At 40.8% G+C, this 12,090-nt stretch overlaps 1 protein-coding gene across 1 annotated transcript in view; it reads right to left on the reverse strand.

Moving 5' to 3' along the window:
* Window positions 1–12,090, reverse strand: part of NRG1 (neuregulin 1) — a 1,270,305-nt gene that overhangs the window by 591,874 nt on the left and 666,341 nt on the right. The window lies entirely within an intron of this gene.

Here is a 12,090-nt window from a genome sequence, read left to right on the forward strand (position 1 = left end):
GACACAAGATGAAGCTGGATTCTTATAAATATTTTAAAAGGTTATGAATACAAATGCCCAGCACCAGTGCCAATAAAAGATAAATTTCACTCTGTTAATCTCTGAGCGACGTGCTTTAGGAGAAAGAACATAAACTCAAGATGACGGAGACATCACATTCCAGCTGTCAGTCATTAATTTCAAGATGTTTAACCACTAACATAATTTGTTACTTCACCAAATGCGCATAAGATACTGACTTCAGGAAACTGGCATAAAAATAAAACACGTTCCAAATGGGTATCAGGAAAAAATAGAAGCACGGAAAATTTTATTCTTTTCTTTCTATCACCTAAATTTCTAGTTGCCGTTGAGATTCGATATGAAAACATGACATTTTCAAGCCTGTGCTGGGTTAAATATCACACTAAAAATAGCCAGATTATCATGATTAGAAAACAATGTCCTTCACCACGTACAGGATCAGCAAGCAATCCTTTTGCCAGACAGTATAATATGAGCATTGTTCAGCTTGCCAAAACATCGCCCTAACCTTCCTCATGCAGTATTTGGCCCAGGACTATTCATTCACAATCATCTGCAGGAAGATCCCGGTGTGTGTGTTCATGCGTGTTCTTCCAAAGTACAGAGGAAATCGCTAGGTTAGGCGAAAGTTTGCTTCTCTTCCTGGGATTTGGTCACGGGAGAGGAAGGCATTCGTAACCTTCTGCTCAGTAATGTCAGAGGGCTCTGTAAGTTCAAGAAATGCGGAGGAGAGGATACGTGAGCAAACCGAGAAGGATGGAATTGAGCAGCAGCAAGAACTAAAGCAGAATTCTTCTACCCCCTGATTTCTGGCCAGCCCCCATTTTCAATTTGTTAAGTTGAAATGATTGGCTGCAAGGTAGACAATATGCTAATAAATATGTGTCCCAGATGTGTATGATTGTGCGACTTTTGGCAAATGCTTTTGCATCACACATCTCTGAAATGTAAAGCCAGGGAGGAACCTTAGACATGATCTTATGCAAGTGCTCCCTCTCTGGACAAAGAAACGGAGACCAAGAACTAAGCAAAAATGCCCAAGGCAAAGAGTTGGGCGAACTTGCAGGCACACTGTGCCCAGGCTAGCCTCAGGGGTGCATAGTCAGAGTCATCAGTTCAGTCTCTGACTCAGCCTTTGACAGCGAACATTGGAGAACAAGTGCAAAGCCAAAGTGGAGCTCCCAGGGGCGGAATGTAGATAAAAGGAGGAGGCTGAGGGCCAGCTGATGATCCTGTCCATGTGTGTGAAGGAGAGGATTTATAGACGACTCTGATGCTTCCTCCCTCTTAATAATGGCCTCACTATGCGCCTGGTAGAAAATCAACATTAAAAACATAATTTAGCTATCTCATTCGAAAAATCTCCAGGGCATTAAGCATTAAGAGAAAAACTGAAATAGAATAAGGTCATGTTAGAACATAAGAAGACTATGAACATGCCTTTGGCTCAGAGACCTGGGGTATTTTTGAGACATATTGTATAACATCCTCGAATCTATAATCTTTGAAAATACACCACACTGCAGCCCTTGGAAGTGTCAACTTTTTTTTTTCTTATTGGCCGGCATCATTTGGAAGCTAATATTCTAATCAAAGTGGTCTCCCTCTGTATTCACAGAAAAGCCTGCTATATTTCTGCTTTTGTTCATACCCAACCGACCCAGAGAATGGATTCATTGTATGAATTGGAGAGTGTCACTTTCTCATCCCTCTTTGTTTAATCTCTGCCATTCACCGTGACAAATCTCTCACCCTCAAGTTCTAAGCATAGATAATAAAACTGTCTTTTAACCTGAAAGACTCTTTCCCGTAATGCCTCTGTGTTCATCAGTGTGGACCCACGTGCTCGCGTGATTGTGTGCCATCCATGGAGTGGAGGAGCCTCATGAGAGCCTCTCAGCAAACCCATAGGGACTCTGTGTGTTAACACCATCCACTTAGGGTGTGTCTGCTACAGTACCACTAGATAACTAAGGCCCAGGGTCAGGTAAACAGAGAGGTTTATTATGCTAGGGAGGGCATACCATGTAATTGTGTTAAGATCCTATAAGCCCAAATGGTAATCTTAAGACAATTTAAACTAGTTCATACAGAATACGTACATTTCTTAAATGTGGTATACAAGTCTCTAACTTTTAACATCTAGGATTATGTGCCTGTGTCTGTCTCGGGATTTAAAGGTCATGAGTAAAACTACGAATGACTGAGTTTCAACAGTGGAGCACGCCAAGTCTACTGGGGTTGGGAGGCCATTTCTACCCATGCTTAATGACTTGGCATTATTAGTTTATTATTATTATTCTTTGAAAAGATTTTCTGATTTCTGTCTTACATCACTTGCTTCTAATGTAAATTGGTAAACCACTCAAGTCAGTATATTAGAATACTACCAGACAACAAAAAAATATTGCCCGTTACAAATAGGTTTTATCTAAAAATCAAAGTTCATGTGCATTCATGACCTCTTCTACCTGCGCAGGGGCCACTGACCTATGTACGTACAAGCATCTGCTTTCATGTACAGCAGTCCAACTGTACCTCCACTTCAGACATATTATGGAAAATTCTATTGGTGATTGTTGTCCACTTCAATAATATTGAAAAATCTACATATAGATACACTAATCCTCCTGGTCACTTCCTAGAAATGAGCTATACTTTAGAGAAATTGTTAACTTTATCAGGACACTGAGGATTTTAAAAAAATTATACTTTATGGGTTTCATTTTCTTCCAAAGAGTAACTTCTGACCTTCAAATAAGTCATCTTTTGGAAATCATTTGCTTTTTTTTTCATTTTCAGGGACGTGGAGTGAAGAAATAACTTCCAAAGGTAGCGGCTGCTGTAAATGTGTTTCCCAAAAGGGAAGGCTTTGTAGAGCCATGGTTTTCATTGACTTGCGTTTTACTTTTCTTTTGGGCCAATTGTTTCATCCTTGCACATTTAACACATAAAGTAAGACAATGGGGAAGAAAGTACAGCGGATGCGATGATTCTGAATGTCGTGGCGCTGGGTTCACTCCCATCCACACCCTCACCCTCACCCAGACAGTGTCCATTGTTGTGATGGTATGTCAACCAGTCCGGTCCAGCTTCCCAGAGTGACAGAATAGTACTTGTTCCATAGGATTTCTAGACATGAATATTTTAGAAGCAGGTTGCCAGCTGTTTTCTCACATGTAGCCACTGGTGGGTTTAAACCATCAACCTTGGGCTTCTCAGTCAAGCAATTAACCATCACATCCCCAGAACTCCTGGCAGTGTCAACTGGGCTGAATCTGTTTTTACCAGGGGAATATCTGCTTTCCCTATCAGTACATGGAAGTCGAGTGCAGGTGGGTGGTGCGTGACTGTATTCTGCCAACAGAAGTAGAGATTAGAGCCAGGCTATCACAATATGCTTGTCACTCTTGCTCCATCTTTGTGTATGTGTGTGTGTGTGTGTGTGTATAATAATGTTAATGCTCTGAGGATTTTTTCCCCTGGTTTTCACCACTACCTTATTTAAGGACACGAGGGTGCTGTCAGGAGTACTACTTAACTTAGAAAAGCAGCGTTGAGGGACAGTTTATGTGGGGAGGTTTTGCCATGGAACCTTAAAGCAAGGAAGAACTCTGCTTTCTAGTTTAGTGATAGAGAAATTGCGGCTTAGGAACGAGAAAGAATGATAGGAGCTACATGAAAACTTTACCAAACCCAGCCTCCTAACGCCCAAGTCCGTCCTCCTCTTAAACACACGCTGTTTCCAATATTTCCATGTTGTTTTCCCTGATAAAAAGGCTTCTGAATGCATCCTAACATCAAATGCAAATGATTTGGGGATTATTTCTTTAGCATCAGCACTCCATTACTGTAGAGAATTAAAAGTTGATTCCAGCAGGCATGATTTTTCATTTCCAAAGCCTGCATTAAGATGGACTAGCCATTTTCCTAGAAGGAATGGGGATAATTCATCACCCTGACACTGAAGGGAATTCCACACAAAAACTAGGTAGAAGAGGCATAGCACTATATCAATGTGATTCATTATCATCATCAACAAGGTCACTGATGCTATGCTTCATTCATTTCTTATTAATTAATATACGCAAATGATAGATTCATACCGGCCTTTGCTGTTTCAAAAATGGTACATCAAATGCATGGGTTCATATCCCTGGGAATAAAGCATATAGCAATGAAAGATAATATTAATGTTCATTCCATCCAATCAGCGAGTGTTTATTGAAGGCCGTTGTTTATGTATGTGCAAGGCACTTATCTAAATGCCTAGGAAACAACAGTGAATGAAACAGACAAACACTCCTGTCCACAGCACTCGCCCAACTTAAACTGTACTCATGTTATGGACAAAAAAGTAGAGGTTGGTATGAGAATTGAGTGGAGACCCGGGATGGTGAAAATGGTTGGATTTTGGGATGCTTATGGAAAAATTGTCAGCTTGAATTCACACAGGGGTGCCTTGTAACAAAGGCCTCATGACTACTTCCAAAAACATCGGCCATCGGCAATCTTAAAAAGCACAGTTCCACTCTGACACATATAGAGTCAGTTGAAGTTAAAGTTCACTTAATAACGACTGGTTTGCTTTTATTTTTATCAAGGGACTTGAATGGTCTAGTATTTATAGAAGTGATTGCAATTCAGGGTGGGTCACTAAAAAGAGTGACATCAAAAGCCATTGCCAAGGGTCTGTCCTTCCGGACATGCATGGTACATTCCAGGAACAACAACGAGGCGGGTATCAATGGGCCAGAAGGAGCTAGGGGAAGGGTTGGAAGAGATGAGCTCTGAGAAGAAGTCAGGGCCAGACCTTTCAAGCCAGTGGCTTTGACAGGATCACTGACCAGTGTGAGAATAAGTGGTATGGGGCAAAGGTGAGTACTGAGGAGTCAGTCGGAGACGAATGCAGCAGCACATGCGAGCGGCAGCATTGGCTCAGCTAAGAGAGCTAGCCGAGACAAGAAATGGACAGACTCTACGTTTGCATCAAGCACAGAGCCCAAGATTGCTTGGTGGAAAGAATGTGAGGGTTCAAGATAGACAGGAGTCAAGAATGACGCCTGGTTTGGCAGCAAACCATTGGGAAGAGAACAGCTAACATTACTGAGTGTTTAGTACGAGCAAGCATTGTTCTGAGGGCTAGATATGTATTATTTCATCTCCATATGAATGTTGTGAGGTAGATAGTCTTATTAAACCTTGATAAATGTATAAATGACATAGCAAAAGCAAACAAATTCACTGCCACAGAGTAGATTCTGACTCATGGCGATCCTGTAGGGCAGGCTGGAGCTCTCCCTGTGGGTTCCTGAGACTCTTTACAGAAGTAGAACACCTCCTCTGTCTCCTGCCAGTGGCTGGTGGTTTAGAACTGCTGACCTTGCAATTAGAAGTCTAGCTCTTTAACCCACTTGGTTGGGTTGAAGACATAGGAAGTACTCGCCAGGAGGTATGGCCTACCGAAGCTTTCTGAAGTCTTTTTCTGTAAGTATACTACAATATTGCCCCTCAATATTTGAATGTCCATTTATAGAGTATCCACTCTCTGCCGGGCCCCAAGGTAACTAATTTTTAAAGAGTGATTGCTTAGATGAAGAAAGCAAATCTCTATGAGGTTAAGTAACTTTCTGGATGTCACATAGGCCAAATTAAAATCCATACTCAAAGCACTACCATGTGAAATCATCAATGACTCCGGTGGCAGAGATCTGATTGTGTTGTGTATTGGTGCTAGGTCTGATTAGGTTTGAAAACTCCGGCCTCTGGGAGCTTCCTTAACTCTCTTCTTCTTCCAAGTCTGAGATCTTCTGGACTTTTCTTGGCTCTCTTTCCTGGCTGCTGACCAACAACATTAAAATGGGCAGCAATGTGCAAAAGAAAAAGTACTGCTTTGTTACAAGGAATCTAATCTCTTCTCTGTCTTCTCCAGCCCCATCACTGGGCCAAGTAAAAACCTGTATTATTGAAAAGATAAATTTTTTTCAATCCAATTGAGCCAAAAAGAAAAATTCATACATTTAACCCTTTGTTCTGCTAGGGAGGTAAAACTTTTGTTATAGAAGAAAAAAATTGTTAAATGTCTTAAGTGTTTCATACTGAGAAATTCTTACCAGTACTCACAGGGAGTCATTTGCACCTAAGAAACTCATGGCTGGGAGAAAAATGTTCATCTTTCAATACCTTTTGTGAACAGAAGATCTAATACTTTTGATTCCGGCTTTTTTTTTCTTTCCTCAAGAAGATTTCTATAGTGAGAACCCTGGAAAGAGAGATGTAGGGCCTTCTCTTGAGCAAATGGCTACTTGCTCACTGTTTATTATGATAAAGCAAAAATGTTCCCCTCTGGACCTCAGGGCCAGTAGTCCTATGCAATACCCCACCTACTTTCCGCATAAATGGGCATTATTCAGTTCTTGTCCATTGCCTGCTCTCCTTGCTGCAGTAATAAAGTCCCTTTCCTCTCTGAGCCAGCAGCCTTGTGTCTTCTTCCATTTGGCAGACTAACTTGTTTGCTTTCAGTAGCGCAACATCTCAAACCCTTTCCAGTGTTCACATTGACTGAAAAGGTCTGTATGAAAGCAGGCATAATAAATGTTTGCATCCATGGAGACATTGCAAGAGAAATACAATTCCAGTAATTTTTCTGCCATGGAATTTTACAAGACTGTTTTTTGACTGTCCTATAGGGCATGTAATAAAAATAGAATCGAGAGCAATTTGTATATGTTAATTGCTTTCACCCTTGCTCCGCCAGCTGTTGCTGAGGTGAACATGGTATAGATGGCCTGAGACCTCACAGCTGTGTCTTTATTTGCTGAAGAAAAATAAAACTCAGGATTTGGATTCCAGTCCAGAACAGAGTGAACCAAGAGTCTCATTAAGAGCATAGGAATATAATAATGTGGCACAGTGCCTTTCAGTGTCACCCTGAAGCCTTTTGGGCCGTTAGAAATATTTTCTCCTTTAATAGGAAAGGTCCTGGAAGAAATAGATACAGAGATAACTTTTTTCTTTTTAAGTGGGAGTGAAATACATCTTTATTTATAATAATATATTTTGATAAAAGCATTTAGATGTATTTCTAATCTTTTGTGAGTACATGCAATAATTATATAGAGTCATACATATATAAATGGATATATAGTCAGATAACACCTTATTTTTCTGAGCAATGTTGAAAAATACCTACTCCAATGGATTAATGTATTCATTAATTATTAATGTATTCATTGAAATTATTTACTCGATCCGTTTGAATAGAGAAGAGGAATGGGATGTACAAAGTGCAAAGGTGATTAGGAGCAGTTTATATCATTCACTAATTGTATGATTCATTTAGTATAAGCATTAGTCGTGTCTCCTACTAAACCATGATCTGCTGAGTACGTCTCGAACCATGAGGGAGCAAAACAAAACAGTTGTCTGAGTTTAGTCCAACGCATGGCAACCCACATGTGCCAGAGTACACCTGCACTCCATAGAAATCCTGATGGCTAACTCTTTGGAAGTATCTCCAGAACTTTCTTCTGAGATGCCGCTGAGTGTATTTAGATAGCATCCTTTCAGTCAGCAGTGAAGTGTGTTGAACATTTGTGCCACACATAATCTACACCCATAGTTTACAGGCAATCTTGGCGATTGGTAGAGACTCTCTAGCTAATGGAGATTCTCCAAGGAACACTGTAAAGTATAAAGTAAAAAGATGCAGTGAAAGGTCACTTCTTGCCTACTACACCTGGTATTTTAGAGAAAGCGATGAAGGAGCCTTATAGGAAAAGAGAAGTCACTGAAAATACCATTAAGCTGTACAGAGGAACCATTTTATAGAGACAGAGAGAGAAGTCATATTTTTTGAGCAATCATAACCTGGTATTGCCTCCTGATACTTCCTACTACAAGGAGGAAGACACTAGGAGGGCTTAGTGGGTCTCGTCTGTAGATGAGGAAAATAAGACGAAAACCTCACCAATGACACATGCTCACAGACATAGAATCAGCTCTACTGGGTAGGCTCTAGAGCAGTGCTCTCAACCTTCCTCATGTGGTGACCCTTTCATACAGTCCTCATGTTGTGGTGACCCCCCCCAACCATAACATGATTTTCATTGCTACTTCTTAACTGTACTATTGCTACCGCTGTGAAAGGGTCGTTTGACCACCCCCAAAGGGGTCGCGGCCCACAGGTTGAGAACCGCTGATCTAAAGGCAGGGTTTAGCATTCTACCAACTTTACCGGTTTTCTAGTGCAGTAACACATTCCTTCAGACTAACAGACTTAAACAACCCAAATTTCTTAGATTACATTTTTTGGAGGTCTGAAGTCCAGCACAGGTCTCACTGGGCCAAAATCAAGCTATTGGTGCGCTGCATTAATTTGTGGGGCTCTTAGATCCACATTAATGTTGCCTCCTTGCTTTTTCCAGCTTCTGAAAGCTACTCACATTCCTTGGTTTGTGGTCTCCCCCCGTGAAGAGTTACAGTCTGGGACGGTTGGACCATGTCCGCCAAGGACAGAATCGACTCCGTGGCAGTGGGTTTGCTGCAGACGGTCTCCGTTTTCATGACAAAGTCAACAGCACTGCATCCTTCCAACCACTCTGAACTGCATCTCCCTATGGGTCTTTCTGCGTTCCTCAAAAATATTCTTTAAAAGTCTCATAAGTCTTTCTGATTACATGGGTCACACTCAAATAATCCAAGATAATCCAATCACTGCCGATTAGTAAATTTAGTTCAATCCCCAGCCTTCCTTGCTCTTCACCATGTAATGCAACATAATCACAAGCCACCGAGATTAAGAAAACATCTTCTGGAGGTATTATTTTGACCAACACACCCATGCACCTCATCTAAATATCCAACTCATAAATGTCATGCAAGAGCATCAGAAAGAGAGATTACCTTGCAGCTCAAATTCTGCAGTCAAATTCTGTGAGGTCTGGCCATTCGAGATGTGTTACAAGTGCAGTTGGTATGGAACATTCTTAAACATAGGCATACATTCCCCTCAGGAATGGCAAGGGAGGAGGGGTGGTGGAAGCGCACGGACTTCCAGAAGAGGAGCATTATCATTAGAGATGTCAAAGACAAGATTAAGACGGACTAAAAGCCATCTGCTATTTTTCTTCTCATCATGAACTGGATATTCTAAGTCATGTCATTGATAAAATGCTACTCTTTCCGGATTGGACTGCTTCTGAAATGCCCTGCTTATCTGATACATCCCGACACCACAGAAAACCATCGTGTTTATTCTTGATAGTGAAATCCTTTTATTCTGCAATGAGTTTGGTCCAAGAAAAACGCATAAACTTTTGAAACAAGATGATTGACTTAGCCGGTCTAGGCATATTTCAATACACAGGAGGCAGCTCTCTAGTGGGTCCTACGGATCAATGGCCGTGGTGATGCTCTGTCTCCAAGGCTCCTCGTGATTTGTCTGCTTCAAGTCAGAGATCTCAATACCCCTTTGATTAGGGTAGATTAACAGAATTAAGTCTGTGTTCTCTTGGTGTTTGGATAAATAATTCCAGATTAAGTGTCTTAAGGAAACAGCTCTCCCATTCCTCTGTACCCCAGCAATAGTTTACACAACATGCTGTCTGACCCCAAACGATTATGTCATGAAACCCTCAAACAGCACTGACAGACAGGCAGACACCAGTGACTAATGTATCCACCTTTAACCCTCTAGTAAGTAGTCACAAAACCTAAATAAAACTGTCAAGAACGTGGTTTTCACAATAGAAGTGATTCATTTCATATTCAAACTGGTCCAATTCCCTTGCCATTTGAATGAATGCTTCATTGAAAATAACAGCCATAGATGTTCTGGTACCAACTAAAACATTCTGACCATTTTCACATTAACTCATTCAAAGCAGCACGGCAGAGTGGGAGGAGTACCACTTGATGGTACAGTGGGTCACTGCACGCCCGCCCCACATGTCAGCAGCAAGAGCTGAAGTTGAACTTTCTGTGTGTGGTACAGAGCAACAAACCAGTCGCAGAAGCTGCAAAGGTTATGGCCACAAAACTCACCAGAAATGCCTTCCACCATGAAAAAAATTTTACTTCCCAGCTTGGAACAGAATAACTGATATTTAAAACGAAAAGATCACACTCAGGTAAATTGTAATGACTTCCAATTTTACCTTTTTAAAAATTAAACTGAGCATTGTGCATGGTAGCTCAAGACATTCCACAGTAACTTTTCAAGCACGCCTCTTTCTCACATTCCAAGGATGTCCTTGGGGTTCCAATGAAGTCCCTTTGAAGGATCTGCTGCAGAACCAAGAACTGCAGAGGTAAGGTCGTTTTGAAAAACAATCCCAAGCAAGAATTCTCTTATAAGCATAAATAAGCTTTGCTAGGGGAATTTCAACGTGGTTGGCAATTTAGCTCGCCAACTTTCCATGTACATCTACCAAGATTGTTTTGTTTTGTTTTCAAGTGGGGAAACCATAGTAATGATATCATAGCATCACAGCCATTTGAGCATTAATAGGCTTTCAGTGGCGACAGCAGTAGGGCAAGAAAGCAAAGGGAGAAATGTGCGACTGACTCATGGCGCAATGGCAATGAAGTTGGAATTACCGACGCAGTGGACTAGCAGGCAGCCTGGATGATACTCGAAGCTTTCCCTTTAGTGCTCTGTGATGGTGGGAAGAACATGCAGACTGCGTGGACTTCAGCTTTTCCTTAGACACAAGAGGCAAACGGATAGTCCCTTTTCCTCCACTTTGCACTGCTGTAAACCTGAGTGCCCTCCTACAGAAAAAAAGTATGCTATTTTGATATTGCTTAAGGTTCGAATTATACTGGCTATGTTTGGATTGGACCTTTAACTATTGTTGGAATTGAGTTTGGGACAGTAGCATGCAGCTAAAAAGATCTACTTACAAAATAATATTAAACAGAAAAATTATTTGCAAGAAATAGATGCACCGATCTCTCACCAAAGGAAGAAGGAATTCCTGGGTGATAGATTAACATTATTGTAGCCTAGTACTCTAGAAAGACATGCCCGTATCACTGTCCTGTGTGCTTTTATTCCATAGCTTTCTGCTGTAAAGGCTGAATATACCATCTATAGTTGAGTATAAGCCGACCTGAGGCACCGAATTTTACCACAAAAACTGTATTAAAAATATGCTGCAAAACTCGGCTTATACATGAGTATAATTGGTATATGTCCATGTGTGAATGAGAGTATAAGGCAAGGATTTAGAAGAATCCCTTTCTGCATAGTAAATCAGAATTAGGAAAAGTGACAAATAAGCCATGGAATTTAAAGGATTAAGCTATACACAAATTTCTTCTAGGATGCCGACTCTAGGTAGGAATAGAGTTCGCAACATAGAAAAGTACCCCTGGATCACTCCACTAAAAATTGCTTTCTTTGATGTCATAAAATCTTTGACAAAAAACAGCTTTTAAAGCTTTCCCAATATCCTGGAAAGACCACATCCTTGGTATCACACACTAGTGTCCAATTATACCTTACTAGTATTCTAAAAATTAAATATATGCCTGCACTTTAAAAATAGCCAGAGAAATTCTACTAGGAATAAAAATGAAAAGTGTGTGCAATACTCTATAATGTAACTGCTGTGACCATTAAAGCATAAATCAAGTACTTTTCATCCTAGGAAAATAACGTTTGGTCTACTAGATATTTGCTTCTTCACCCGAAGCTTCTTATTTTCCCTATGAAACTTAAAATATATGGAGCAAATAGGTATTGAGGGGGTCAAAATAAGAAGCACATTTGTGGAGGCTGAACAGGATTTCATGATTGCTCTCATTCGCTGAGATGGACTGTGCAGGTCCACAGCGTGTGCTTTTCTTTAAAAACCAAATTAAATAAATGATTACAATTAAAAGAGCACAGAGAGAAAGTGGAGGCTCATGGCCCCACTAGCCTTCTGATTCCTCACCCTCTGATCTAAACAGCAGCTGAGTCACTAACAAAGGAGGAAAAGTCAAACTGACGTGGACTTGGACCTTTGGGGACATACAAGTGCATTGCAAACGCATGGAAAAAAATAGTGGCAAAGAGTA

Source organism: Tenrec ecaudatus, chromosome 8 (assembly GCF_050624435.1).
Source record: "Tenrec ecaudatus isolate mTenEca1 chromosome 8, mTenEca1.hap1, whole genome shotgun sequence".
In the NCBI taxonomy this organism is placed as follows: domain Eukaryota; kingdom Metazoa; phylum Chordata; class Mammalia; order Afrosoricida; family Tenrecidae; genus Tenrec; species Tenrec ecaudatus.